This window comes from Amphiura filiformis, chromosome 11 (genome assembly GCF_039555335.1).
Source record: "Amphiura filiformis chromosome 11, Afil_fr2py, whole genome shotgun sequence".
NCBI lineage: Eukaryota > Metazoa > Echinodermata > Ophiuroidea > Amphilepidida > Amphiuridae > Amphiura > Amphiura filiformis.
In genome coordinates this window covers 5238193-5252643 of record NC_092638.1, presented here as the reverse complement: position 1 = coordinate 5252643, position 14451 = coordinate 5238193, and positions in this window count along the sequence as shown.

The window sequence follows — 14451 nt, the reverse complement described above, 5'->3', positions numbered from 1 at the left end:
CCACCGGCCAAAAATAAAAGTCCAAAATAAAAATGTCTCCACAATTTTTTCCTTTTGCCCATTGATTGATGGCATGTTGGCCTTATAGGAACCAAAAGTGCCATCACTAATCTTGAAAAATAAATCCAGGACGTGTGATAGTAAATGTGACATCAAAACCCAATGTTACCTACGAATACCACTAGGATGCTTTCACTATCGCAATACTAATCAACCTAAAACAAATGGAATATTCCCATTAACGCTTTTTTCGTGTAATGTAGACCACAGGGTGTCAGGAAATTGCTAGCTCAACCAGAAAATATTTGTTTTTATTTTTTATAACGCGATCAATACGATTTTAGTCAATTTATGCTAGTTTATTTTTGAAAATGAAGTTTAGATCAGTTTCTGTATTTTATTTATCAAATGAGTATGAATCAATTTACATATTGTATAAGAACGAGTGGGATATCTGTTTTCAGGAATACTAGGAATTTATACGCATACACCTAACGCTTTATAAAATTATAGGTGAAGAAACCCGGGTATTCGTAGGTAACATGAGCGATTTGAACAAACATTTTTGATGCTTTTAGCAAGATTTTGAACACTTCATTTTGATATACAAGTAGTCAAATAGCAAATTTACATAATAAATAATTGTTGAATGAATCCGTATATGGGTAATAATATTGTCCGGGGGTACCGCTTAAAGTTTTTGATAATTAATTTCCATTGGTAGGGACACTTCAATACATATGTCATGTATTATGCTGTATTCGTAAGTAACATTTCAGTATTTGTAGGTAAGAATTAGACTTTTGGTGGATATCGCAATCAAATCTTCATTTTATAAAGCACTTTGAATGTATTATTTTCTTTATGTGCGTTTATTGATACTTGAGACCCTATCATGTATATTTAATGTCGGTTCACAGTGGTTGAAAGAGGATTGAAGTAAGAAACAAAGGCACTAAAGTGACTTAAATTTGCTTAATTGCACACAAATCGCTTAAAACCGTTATTGCAGACTTGAGAAGTCCATCTTGGAGTCAGTTACGTCTTGTGGCCTTTCGTTTGAGGGCAACTATAATTAGCTTTATACTAGGGTCCACCACTGTGTTGTCTAGATCATGAGACAATGAGAAAAGTCGTTTTTGTCCATGGTATTCGTAGGTAAACTTAGCGAAAATGTCAAAAGTTACCTTCGAATAAACCAATTTGGACACAAATTACTCAGAAACCAGAAGGTCGGTAAACGTTTAAAATGAAACACACATGACAGCTGACAAATCCAAGTATTTATCCCCTTCTAATCTTCTTCGAATCTGATTTTTCTTTCAAATGAGCAGACCGTCGTCTATTTCAGTACATATTTTTCAACAATTAAGCCGTATTCAGTTTTGCATGGTGGGCATGTATGTGATTTCGCAACTTTCATTGACATATGATTTGATAGCAAACATACAGGCCTTCGTTATGTACCAATATGGGCATTGGCATGAATAGCCGTGTTTCACAATACTGTCATGATGTCAAATTGTATTCGTAGGTAACATTCGGTTACCGAAATTTACCTACGAATACTTGCTTTTATTGTTGACATCTCAGAAGTATTTAAACGCAGGCTATTGAAACTTGGTAGAAATAAAGAGTGTATTACCCTGCACCTATTGCTTAACTATTGTTTACTATTCTCTCCGTTTGTGGAAATGACACAGCTTTTAACATGTATTCGGAGGTAATGCATATTTTTTACCAAACCTACCTTTGTGCCATTTAGAATTTCTGGCAGCTAAACACAATAATAAAGATGTCCGAATGCAATGCATTTCAGTATTGGACATATCAAAGCTTGTATCAAATGCGCATTTATTAGTGATTTCCATTTTATAAAGATAAATCTAGTGATATGAAAAATTGTATTCGTAGGTAATATAAAAAATACCACTCAAAACATCATCACAAAAAATTCATAATTATGTACAAATATGTGAAAAATTGAACAGGCAATCTCTGAATACACACCTTTCAGGAAATCAATTTAGATTCAATCCAATGACTTCTTTTCATAATTGATTTAGATGTTTTTAAAAATACTTTGAAATATTTTGAATATTTTGAAAAAATGGGTAAAAATAGCATGTTTTGGGGTCTCTGTGTCTAAGTTTTTCACAGAAGGGGGTCTTATTATATATGGCGCGAAGCGTATGATCAAGGCGAATAAACACAACACAAAAACGAATGCCAATTGATTAATACTTTTAAGTTATGGCCCTGAACATGCCGTGTACACTTTTCGTTGGATTCGACCATATAATACCTGAACAATCATCGTCATTTGATCTATTTACTACAGAATATATTGCCTCATTTCAAATATATAGTTTTAGTTTTGGTTTTGGTTTTGGTCACGTGGTTTCCTATTGTCCTGCCTAACCACTTGAATCATAAGATATCGAACTCATTGTTTCTACCTTTTGTTTAAAACCGAACATTTGTGTCAGTCAGTTTCGGTTTTGGTTTCAGTTTCTTATAAGTGGTGTGGATCGTAAAATTATTTGATTTGAAGTTACCTACTCTAAGTATACAAAAGAAATGTTTAAATTTCGCAGTGCAATATTCACGAGCAGAGAAGTCGAACAAAGCAGTCTACATTTGAAAGCATTGATTTAGTTTGAAAGCATTGACTTGAGACTACGAATTAGCCTAAGCTGATTTCACTGTGAAAATATATAGACCATCGAAATATTTCCACAGACATTACAATAGGCACTTGACAGATTATGACTTCAGTGCTATAAAAACTATTATACACAATTCTATTTATGTGCATGTCGCATGACGGAAGATCAATATCATAGAAAGCTGGTTTAAACTAACTTTTATTCAATTTATTTATTGGAGAATAGAGAGAGATAGAAGAGATCGCCAGGGAAAGAGGGTATGTGTGTGTGTGTGTGTGTGAGGGGGAGGGGGGTAAGGTACGGGAAGAGAGAAACAGAGGGGCGAGAGCATTGGAAGTGGGAAGGGAAGGAGGGGGAGAGGGGGGGCTCAAGAGTGGAGTGGAATAATAGGGAAGAGTCGATATCGAGTGTGGGGAGGGGGGAGGGAGGAGGTTATATATAGGTGGCGGAGGGAACATAGGTAAGAGGTATGGGTTTTGCTTTCCGGGGAATAATCTAATTCATAATCAAATCATCTACATCATCATGCATCATTTATATTTCAGACAAATAAACAAAACACCCCCACCCCCACCCCTCAATAGGCCTATATGCACATGATGTCTATGCATAACTTATCAAACGAATCTCGCAACTCGGGTGTAATTTTATGGTGTCATGGAAGTGTGCCAGCTACGGCAGAGAGCATCAAAAGTCGTCCGCGTTGATAGATATCGATAATGAAAATGTTAGCACAATAGGCTATTATATACGTATGGTTATAGGCCATTATACTTTTGATTATATATACCCTCTTGTGTCCTCCCAGCACAATAGTGTTATGATTGCATACCAGTTCATCTCCACATTTTAATCCCTTGATTTTTGGTTTCTGAACAATAGAGAAACCAAAACTATATATTTGAAATGAGGGAATGTATCCTCAAAATATAATTTTAAAATAGTAAACCTGTTAACTTATATATTTGTGTACTAAATACGTAAATATAAACACGTGAATAAAATCATGTCGAAGACAAAATGGCCGCTAATCCGCCTATTGTGAGACCTAGGATACATATTTCGAATGAGGGCAGCAGACTAGGATGCTTATCCCTTTCTCTATTATTCCTGATACCCTATACTGTGTCCTCCCAGCATAATAGTGTTATGATTGCAGACCAGCCCTCGTTTTATCTTTTTGGTTTCGGTTTCGGTTTCCGGTTTCGGTTTCGGATCTCATTGTTATTTTGAAGTGTTAGCATGGTACGTGTGAACAATCCTTTTATTCTAGTCTTTTGTTGACTACAGAAAAGTTGAACGAAGATAACTTCTGTTTCGGTTTCGGGAGTTATGTTAATTTCTGACATGAAAAAAGTGAGATGAGAGGGTTGATGCTAATCTAGACAAACATGACAAAAGAAGTGTCTAAATTTTACGGTCGTAAACTCGCGATAAATTGTACGGCTTCAATTGACTTGCGTTGGATGTATAGGTACTCCAGCCTAAGCGGGAGTAGATCGTGAAAATAGCCCAGCGTAGAAATATACATTAACATGATTAATATAAATTAATCAATAGTAATCAGTGTTGCCAAGAATTACGTATACTTGTTCGTGCAATCGCGCAAAAATCGGTCATATTATGATTATGTAGCGATTAAACGGGGAATTATTTTCGTCCCAAATACACCTTAAAACTTGGTAATATGCAACACCAGAGAAGTGCGTTGAAGTGAAACTAATAGGATTTCTTTCATTGGAATTGGTAATCTGATAATTGCTTCAGGCAAAATTGCCAGACTCAAATCTATTTTAAATGTATATTATTTGAGAGAGTGGGGATGATGAGACGAGGAGATGATCTGGTGGAGGAGAGGAGAGGAGAGGAGAGGAGAGGAGAGGAGAGGAGAGGAGAGGAGAGGAGAGAAGAGGAGAGGAGAGGAAGAGGAGAGGAGAGGAGAGGAGTGGAGAGGAGAGGGGGCGAGCAGAGCAGGGAGGAGTTTATTCCGTTTATTTTGATTTTTCCACGTTGATCATAGGCCTATATACTGCTAAAACAGTGAGAGGGGGAGAAGGGTAAAGGAAATACAACATCCAATATAATTCAGATATCCACATAATTCAAAAGTTGGCACAGATGAGAGTTGGGGAGGGGGAGAGACAGACAGACTAGAAAGAGAAGAAAGCGAGAGGAGAAGCCAGCAGCCAATAGCTGCATCTTTTAAGCTCGGATTAAACAATTCAATAGTTGAAATCGTTTAAGAAATAAAGACACGATTATCCAAAAACGCAAGGAAGATTTTCATTATGTAAATCAATATATTATTGAAACATAACACTTATGTTTTGCAAAAGTTCATTCTTCAAACCATATACTTTCAAACCTTGCTTGATTTATCGTTGTTAATGAGTTATGTACGTTTATGTATAGTGCTGCAGGGGTTTCAGCCCTCCTACAACATAATCAAGAACCACAGGACCTACAAAGTATATCTGTGATATTTGAATTCTTCTACACACTCGCTATGAAATGAGCAATGCGATTTTTGCCAAAGCTGACTACCATTCGCAAGATACTGTGAACTACCAAATCGCAACACTTTAAAATAGTGTCAAACCTTGAATCAATTTTGATTTTGATTTGTCTTTGTTTAGAGGTGAACATAACTGGTACCTTAATTCTTTTGTTTTGTCCAGTAATGCTTATGGAACGTGACACTGTATTTCGTCTTTACTTCATTTGTCTGCTGTCCTTCAAATACTTAACAATAATAAAATGTGTTTTAAATACACTACAAAAAGCGTGTTCAGGAAGTAAACACTTTTCAAAACACTATCTTGCACCACGTTTTCAAACATGTTTAAATGCTACACATGTTAAGAATTTGATGGGCTGTGTTTAGGAATTTAACACATGTCTTGGTATTTGACATCGGTGTTTAGGAATCAAACATGTTTAGAAACGTGGTGCAAGAAAAGCATTTAATTCTAAACACGCTTTTTGCAGTGTAGTGGCAGCCAGCCTTGACTAACTGCTCCATGGGGGGGCACTCAGCTTGACAGGGGTGTGCGGACAGCGGTTCAAAACTAGGGGTTTAGGAATCAAACATGTTCAGAAACGTGGTGCAAGAAAAGTGTCTAATTCCAAAACACGCTTTTTGCAGTGTATAATTAATATACAATATATTAGTTTGCTAACTTTTAAACAATAGTAACTCGACAACACGAACTTAAAGGATGGCTAAAATAATCGGCTACCAACATGGGCCTTCAATAATCGTAATGAATATTGACCATTCCGCAATTGAATCGCGCCAAGGTTGAGAAAAAATGGATATCTAAAGACCTTGTATAAATGCTATTTCATGTATTTTCAGTTATTAACCCCATGAGAACTACCTGTCGATTGGCCAAAAAGAAGTTTTCATTATCAATTGGACCAATCAGCAACATTGTTAGAATAATTTCACCACGCAAAAAATGTTGCTGAATTATTTGCAACGCTCATTCTGATTGGTGATCAGAATGAAGGTATCATGTAATTGACCAGTCAGAGGCAATGTTAGATCGGCAGGTAGTGCTCAGGTGGTTAATTGAACGTTGAATGTTGATCAAAAGTAATATTATAAAATTATTTACAGGCAAAGCAAAAAGCTTATTGCGTCCAGCTAATTTATTACTCCACTGAAAGATAATTGCAGAAAATGAGTATAGAAGCGTTTCAACTCTTAGCATTTGTATAGGGAGGTATTATTCCCATTATCATAAATTTATATAACATCCGGTTGAGTACATTTTCGTTCACGTGGTTGTAAAATGACAAATGATGCATCGGAAAGGAATATGTCATCATTATTTAAGGGATGATCTGGAATGAGCGTTTTGACAGTATTTTTTGTGGGACATGAGAGCACATCAGACATATCGAATTGCATTCTGAATACGAAGAATGTCTTTCTGATATCAATTTTCATTTTTTGAAATTCACGATATTGAATACAAAATTTATGACAAATTATTAAAATTTGATATTTTTCACATTTTTGACATATATAATGTCCTCGAAGTAAATTTTATAAATCTACGATATATTCTTAAAGTGTATGTAGCTGGGAGGAAAAGCCGACGATCAATTGAAAATGTGACCTTTCATATTGAAGATATGGATTTTTTCCCCAAAAAGACCTAATTATTTTTGGTGTTTGGGGAAAAATCCATATCTTCAATACGAAAGGTCAAAATTTTCAATTGATCGTCGGCTTTTCATCCCACCTACATACATTTTAAGTATAAATCATCAGATTTATAAAGTTCACTTCGAGTACTGTTAAATATCAAAAATATTAATTTTTAATCATTTGCCATAAAATGTGTATTGCATTGCGAATTTCAAAAAATGAACATTATTTGATATCAGAAAGACATTCTTCGTATTCAAATGCAATTCGATATGTCTGATGTGCTCTAATGTCCCACAATAAATACTGTCCAAACGTTCAATGTACATGTAAATACATTTATAAAATAATCTTTCTGTCATCATGGCCATTACACATTACTTTTAATTCTATTTCGTGGAAAAACGGCTAAATATTAAAACTTACAACAAATGCGTGCATACATACGTCTACCAAGTATATCAGATATATCAGTGTCAAATTAGTTTCCTAATTTGTTAATCCATACATGTCAATCATAAGCCTAGTTTAATATTAACATGATTAAAGTGATCGTTAAAACTCGTTCTTTATTGCTCTCTCGCCTCTCATAGCTTTTTTCATTCGTTTTGATTGGTCCAATATCAATAAACACATGGCTTGCCTATTATAGCAGTGTGGTCTTTCCGATCTTAAAATTTCCTCACAAAAACAATGCAAATAAAAATAATAATTGGACACAGTCATACCCCATACACTGTGTAAGCAAGTCTGATAGCAGTGTGGTCTTTCCTGTCTTATAGGATTACCTCATACAAATTAAATTCTAAATATTATAGACACAACACACACTGTACTGACACGATGTGAAAAGCATGTCGAATAGCAATGTGGTCTTTTCCAATCTTGTGATTTTCTCACAAAAATAATGCTAATAATAACAAATTTGATAGGCCTATCAAAATTTGTCAGCATTCTCATTGTAAACTGCTAAGTCAGCAGTTGTGCATGTTTGCTCCAGTTGAGGGCAACACAGTAGGTGATCCATTGTTTGTGGTTCTGTTCCACAATCGCAGGTTACATCTGTATTCTTTCGATATCCCCATTTGCTGAGGTTGACTTTACATCTTCCTACACCAGACCTTAACCTATTGAGGCATTTCCATTCAACCCAACTTGCATCTGCACCAGGTGGTAGTTCTTCGCCAACAGGAATATTTAAATTTTGTGGGTGATTGGTAGATCTCTCCTCCCATTTTGTCACTCTTTTACTGTTGGCTGATGTTTCAAGTGGAGTTACACTGTTGAGGAAGCTATCTCTGGACTTCAGACGACTTTCTGGAGGGACATGTCCAAACAGGGGATGTCTTACATCAGTGGCTTGGCGCTGGCGTTCTTTCATGCTTGCTACATCACGTCTTACATCTGGTGGAGCTATACCTGCTAGAGTGTATAGGCTCTCAGTTGGTGTTGCTCGAAGACACCCTGTTATCAGGCGACAGCTAGCATTCAGGGCTGGATCCAACTTCTTTGCATGAGGCGATCTCTCCCATACAGGGCATGCATACTCTGCTGTTGAGTAGCATAGGGCTAAGGCTGTTGCCTTCAGAGTGCGCACTTGCACCCCAGCTTGTTCCGGTGAGCTTACTCAAGATGTTGTTTCTTGTACTGACTTTCATCTTTGTCTTCTCAACATGATTCTTATAGGAGAGACACCTATCCAGAGTAACTCCAAGATAAACAGGGTGTTCGCAGTGTTCAAGTGCTGTACCCGACCAGGTGACCTTAAGATGGCGTTTGGCTTCACAGTTGCGTAAATGGAAGGCACACACCTGTGTCATTGATAGTTAGCTCGCAGGTGGTTATCTTCATAGTATGGTGTGAGTTCATCCAGAGCTTTAGAGAGGCATTATGTTGATTATAATAATTGATATTAATGTTAATATTTTTGATTATTATTTATATAGATATTAATTAAAGTTTAGATTAGTATTGATATTGATTTTAATATTTTTGATTATTGTTGGCAAGCAAATCCGCCGTCTGACCTCGTTGCTTGTTGTCGGGCTCTGTCGAGACATCGTCACTCGCCGCCCAGACAACGTCCGGTTTTGGTCGCTAGTCTCCGTTTCCTGTCGCAGCCTTTCGTCCCTTGCCGTCGTGTTGTCGCTGAAGGTGGTTCCCACTCGTCGGCGAATCTTGTTTTTCCTCTTTTTGCCGTCGCTTTGCCGTCAACATTTTGTGATTTTCACGTTCGTCACCTTTCGTTGGTTATCGTCCGTCATAGTGTGACCGGGCCTTAAATACCGGATAATCTGGCTCACTACAAACACGCTCATAGTCATTGTCAGATGGCGGAAGTTATTCTGCATCTCAAATTAATAGGTAGTAGGGTGTTTACCATCCAATCAATCAGTCCTGAACTATGTAAACACCTGAAAATTTACACGTTGGCAGGATATGCAATCGCTACAAATCAAATTACCTGTGTGTTTTCTTTTCTTGGCAATTTCCAATCTCTCGGAACCCAGATACGATTTTGGCATTTATAGACGGCTTTGCATGACGGAGCATGTCATTGATTACGCATCAAGTTGAGAGGAAAAACATAGCCATGTAGTGGCCGACCAAGTCAATGGTTAATTGATTTTGGAGGTATAGATGATCATTACTGGCATGGCAGTCATATGTATGCTGATTGGCAATAATTAGTATTGACCATGATATAGGCATAGCATGCTTTGATTGCATTCAATATAAATAAAGTTTTGTTTTTAGTATTGAATGGGAATATTCTCAATCAGAATAGTGTATAGGTAAATTTGTCGCTGGCTCATTCATGTGCACAACATTGTTTCCCAATTCCCCTTCCTTCTTCTGTCTCCTCCTCCTCTTCTCACCCTCTATTTCGTTTCTTATTTCCCCTCTTTCTGTGGTCTGAATCCTGATGTAAATATAACAAACTAGCTAAAAGCTATGAAAAAGGAGCAGTTAAGGAGTGTGATTCTAGCATTCTAGCATTGAAAGCACGTTATGATTGGTACAATATATGACAACAAATGCACATACACAATAATCAAATATAATCACTATTTAACTATTTAGTACTTAGCCAGCATTCTTCTTCTTGGTGATCATAAAGTTCTTGCAATGTTCTGGACGACTGATGTAATATATCCTTATTAGTCCAGTGAACACTTGCGTTTATAAATATCCTTGCGTATGAAATCCTCACACAAAAATGGCGTTGCTTTCTCCATGCGCTGCTTTCTCCAAACTTAACTCCTTGCGCTGCTTTCTCCAAACTCCTTGCGCTGCTATGGTGCTATTTCCACCTTTCACACAATATCTTCAGGAAGCAGGCCTGCGATGCGGTTGTCCCCACTTATATTGACAGTTATGTTGCTCCATTAACCAGACTTCAGCAGATCGGCAGAAGAATATATATTCCTTTCTTGGAAGATGTACGTTCTTTGACGTATTCTAAATCTTCTCCGACAACACTGGCAGGCAGTAGTGCATTGACTTCGTAAAATATTTCTGGTTAGCAATTTCCTTTCTTTGAAGGAATTAGACTGTAAGCATATTGGCTAGCTAGCCCAGATCAACACTATAAACTGTGAATAATTGTGTTTACATTTTCTTATATATCAAGCAGTGGGAAATCCCAAATATTAATAGCCAAATGTGATCTTGGAAATTCCCAAGCCTTAATTATAACATTAACTTCTCACATGACATCATTTCCTGAGGGGAATCCCGTGATGTCATCTTCACTTTACAACCTCAGAGGGGTTTCCAAATATTCCAAATTAGATATGATTCAACTTGTTTTGCTCAATTTGAGAGGGGAATTCCCCCCAAAATGTCATCACTCATGTAACTTTGTAAACAAAGATAAATCATCAAATTAAATTACTCAGGGCACATCACACACTCTACCCATTACGCCACTAGCTCTGGCTTATAAAATGGCAATGAAACTAGATGCTAATGTATGCAGTTGGGGTATACAATTACAAATCACATATACACATTATGTAATCTTAATTTCTTCACAATATCATCAAAACGTAATTTCGAAAATATCTATCTACGGAAAAAAATATTTATCTACGGACATATAATTAACTTGCGACAAGTAACTTATTTTACATCAAAGGAGGAATTCTTCCTATTCAAATACATTGGAAGACCACCCAATGTGCTCGGGGTCACATTCCATAATGCTATTATGTCTGCCCATGTCACGTGTTCAGAAAATTTTCCCGTGAAAATTTACCTATCAATTTTGACTGTTTGAATTAGGCAGAGACTCAGTAGCCAGCGCTTGCTATTAATATTGAGTGATTTAAAGTGAACATGTTGGTAGATATGGTCGATACAATCTCATATTCACTATGGACTATATTAGCCGAATTCCTTTGTTACATAAACTGAGTAGTGATTTAGTGTTGCGCCCTCTCCAATGATGTGATTCTGGTCGACGACATGGTCAGTAATGGCAGGCTTGTACGTAGTTGTCAGCGATTCCTTTCTACCAGCTCTGGTGGTCACCGTGTTGCTCATTGTCTCTGCCTCACTTTTGTGCTCTTCAAGTCTCGTATCATGCAGTTATTGTTAACTACATGTATGCACACAACACAGGGGCACTCACAATAGGCAATTGAACCCTACTGGTAGCGCTGTGTTGTAGCTATATGGGATGAACTAGTTAGCATCATATATCAAAAAGTATAAAAGCTATGATTTTAGTACTTGCTCTATGTTTCAATTGCTTATTCTTTTCCAAATATATATATTGTATATTTTATTATAAATCACATAGCAGCCAACGGCTGAATTGCATGACATGTACATTAAAAATAGCATTATGAAAAATACATACATTAATAATTAAAACACTCAAACATTAAAAAACATACAAATAAATAAGAACACATTATAATTGCACTTGACTGGATTTGGAACAATATCAAAAATGACTGGCAATAAAAGCAAATTACATTGCTTTTAGGATGTTGGTGAGAAATGGTAGGGGACTATTTTGAAATCTGTTGGTCCTACATCTAAAAGAGTCAAATTTTGGTTGTCTTCTAAGAGTCATGTGGGAGTGATACTTACTAGTTGGAAACCAGTGTGAGAACCTCACAGACGTGCTTGCTTTCAGGGCAAATTCCTTGCAGATGTTTTGTCTCCTCTCAGACAACGAATGAAGTTCAAGGGTAGCTAAGGAATCTGCATAGGTAGTATACTTTCTACCAAGGATGTATTTGCAAACACGTCTCTGAATTTTCTCAAGCTGGGCCACCTGATTATGAGTAAGACCAGAATGCCAAAGTGGGGCGGCATACTCTAAAACAGGGCGTATGTACCCCTTGTACACCAATAACAACTCCTCGGGTGAGAGAGATGCTTCCTTCAGTTTACGGAGCATGAAGAGTTTACGATTGGCCTTCGCATACATTGAATCAACTTGTTCATCCCAACATAAATTGTTTTGGATCATAACACCCAGGAGTTTAACCTTCTCAACAACAGCTAATTTATGATCATCAATGGACAGATCAACATGTGGGGTAGCCTTCTTACCAAAATAAACTTGCATGGCCTGACATTTTGAAGGGTTCAACTTCAATTTATTGCTCTTAGACCACTCATTCAGGGCATCAAGATTCTCTTGGATTGCACTATCATCACTATATGCCCGATTTTCACCTATTGTCAGGTCATCAACGTATTTCCAGACTCTGTTTGTATGCTGGACATCATTCAATGCATAGTTGATCATGGCAAGAAAGGTAATAGGTCCCATGTTGGTACCTTGTGGAACACCTCCAGAGAGAGTAACCCATTCAGAAAAGGTTTGCTTGTACTTAACCCTTTGTTTACGGGAGGAAAGGAAGTCAATCACCCACTCCACAATTGCAGGGGAGACGCCCATCTTCAACAAATTGATGACAGCAATTCTGTGGTCTATCATGTCGAAGGCTTTGGTATAGTCCGTAAGGACAAGAGTGCTAACATTACCAGCCTTTTCAGCTCCAGAAACCATATGATGGTAAACATCAATGAGGCAGTGGGTGGTTGACATTCCTTTCTGATTACCATATTGTCGGTGATCAATGTGGGGCTGAATAGCATCAAGGACCCATTTGGATACACGACCTTCAGCAACCTTGGCAAGACCAGCTGTAAGAGAAATTGGCCTAAGTTTGTCAATGGAAGGGGGGGGGTTTGCTTTGGAATAGGCACTACATTAGCTTCCTTCCACTGAGAGGGTACTTTACCTTGCCTGAGAGAAGAATTGATAATATCTGCAACAGGCCTACTGAGTTCATAGGCAAATTCTTTCAGAACTCTTGGTGGAACATTATCCGGACCTCCTGCTTTTGAAGCTGATAATTTCTTAAGATCACCATAAATATCCCAGGGTTGAATGATAGGGGGTGGATCTTTACTGGGCAAGTATGCAGGAAGATCATCCAGCTTGAGTGCTGTTTGAGACTGAGAGAAACTGGCTAAGTGGATATTAATTTCATTGGCAACCGCTACATAATTTGTAGGATCAATGTTGGGGACATGAATAGTGTTCTCGACCTTATTCATGTTGGCAAGGTTACGAATCTCCCTGTGCCATTTACCTGGTTCAAGTTTTTGTAACTTTCTGATCTTGTTGATGTTGTGAGAAACTTTTGCTTTCCGAATTTCTCGGATCACTTTATTTCTGAGCTTATTTCTAGCATACTTGTTTCCATCAGCAAAAGCCCTCTGTCTCAGACCAATGAGGGCCTTAACACGATCCGTCATCCAAGGTTTGTCACGAGAGTGTAACTTGACAGTCTTGGATGGAAAGAATGTGTCAATGCCCCCACTTAGAATGTGATAGAAGGCATTTGCCTTGGATTGAACATCATTTATGTCATACACTTCAGTCCAGGTCTGGTTCTGTATCCACAGACCGAAAGCTCTGAGATTAGAGTCCTTAATTGGTTGGATTGTCCTTGACTGTATAATATTGATAGGTTTAGACTGAATGGGAAACCAGCTGACACAGTTGTGGTCGCTTCGACCAATGGGAGATCTAACACTCGGGCGCTTGTACAACTCCGAAAAGTCAGAAATGATCAGATCTAAAATAGCACCCTCTCTTGTTGGTAAATCGACAACTTGTGTAAGCTTGTTTCCCAGACATAATGACTTAATATTTGTTCTATTAAAGTCTCCTTTAATATCTGAATCTTCAACCCGGTACAAGCTTTAATAACGGGGGAACATACATTTTTATTAAAAAGAAATCCTACCATCTATCCAAGCTCGCCGTGTTATTCCAGTGCACATTTTGCTTCACCTGGCAGCCATTTTTTGGTCGTATTTGGAAGATTGGTGTCATAAAACCGTCATAGGTACAAATTTAGTACTTTCTGTCAATCAATTATGGCTTATTCTCTACATGTCAATCTTTAAATAATTGGCATAGTCCTTATAATAACGGTGGTCCGCCTTGATGAGTAAATGACAGCAAACAGCTGCAAACCAGTGAAAAATACCCCAAAACTCGGTCAGTGGAGTTCCGCTCGTACATGTCAATAGCGTCATTATCGATTGGATTAGTCGTCCGTAGCGGACAATTCGGTCGCTCAT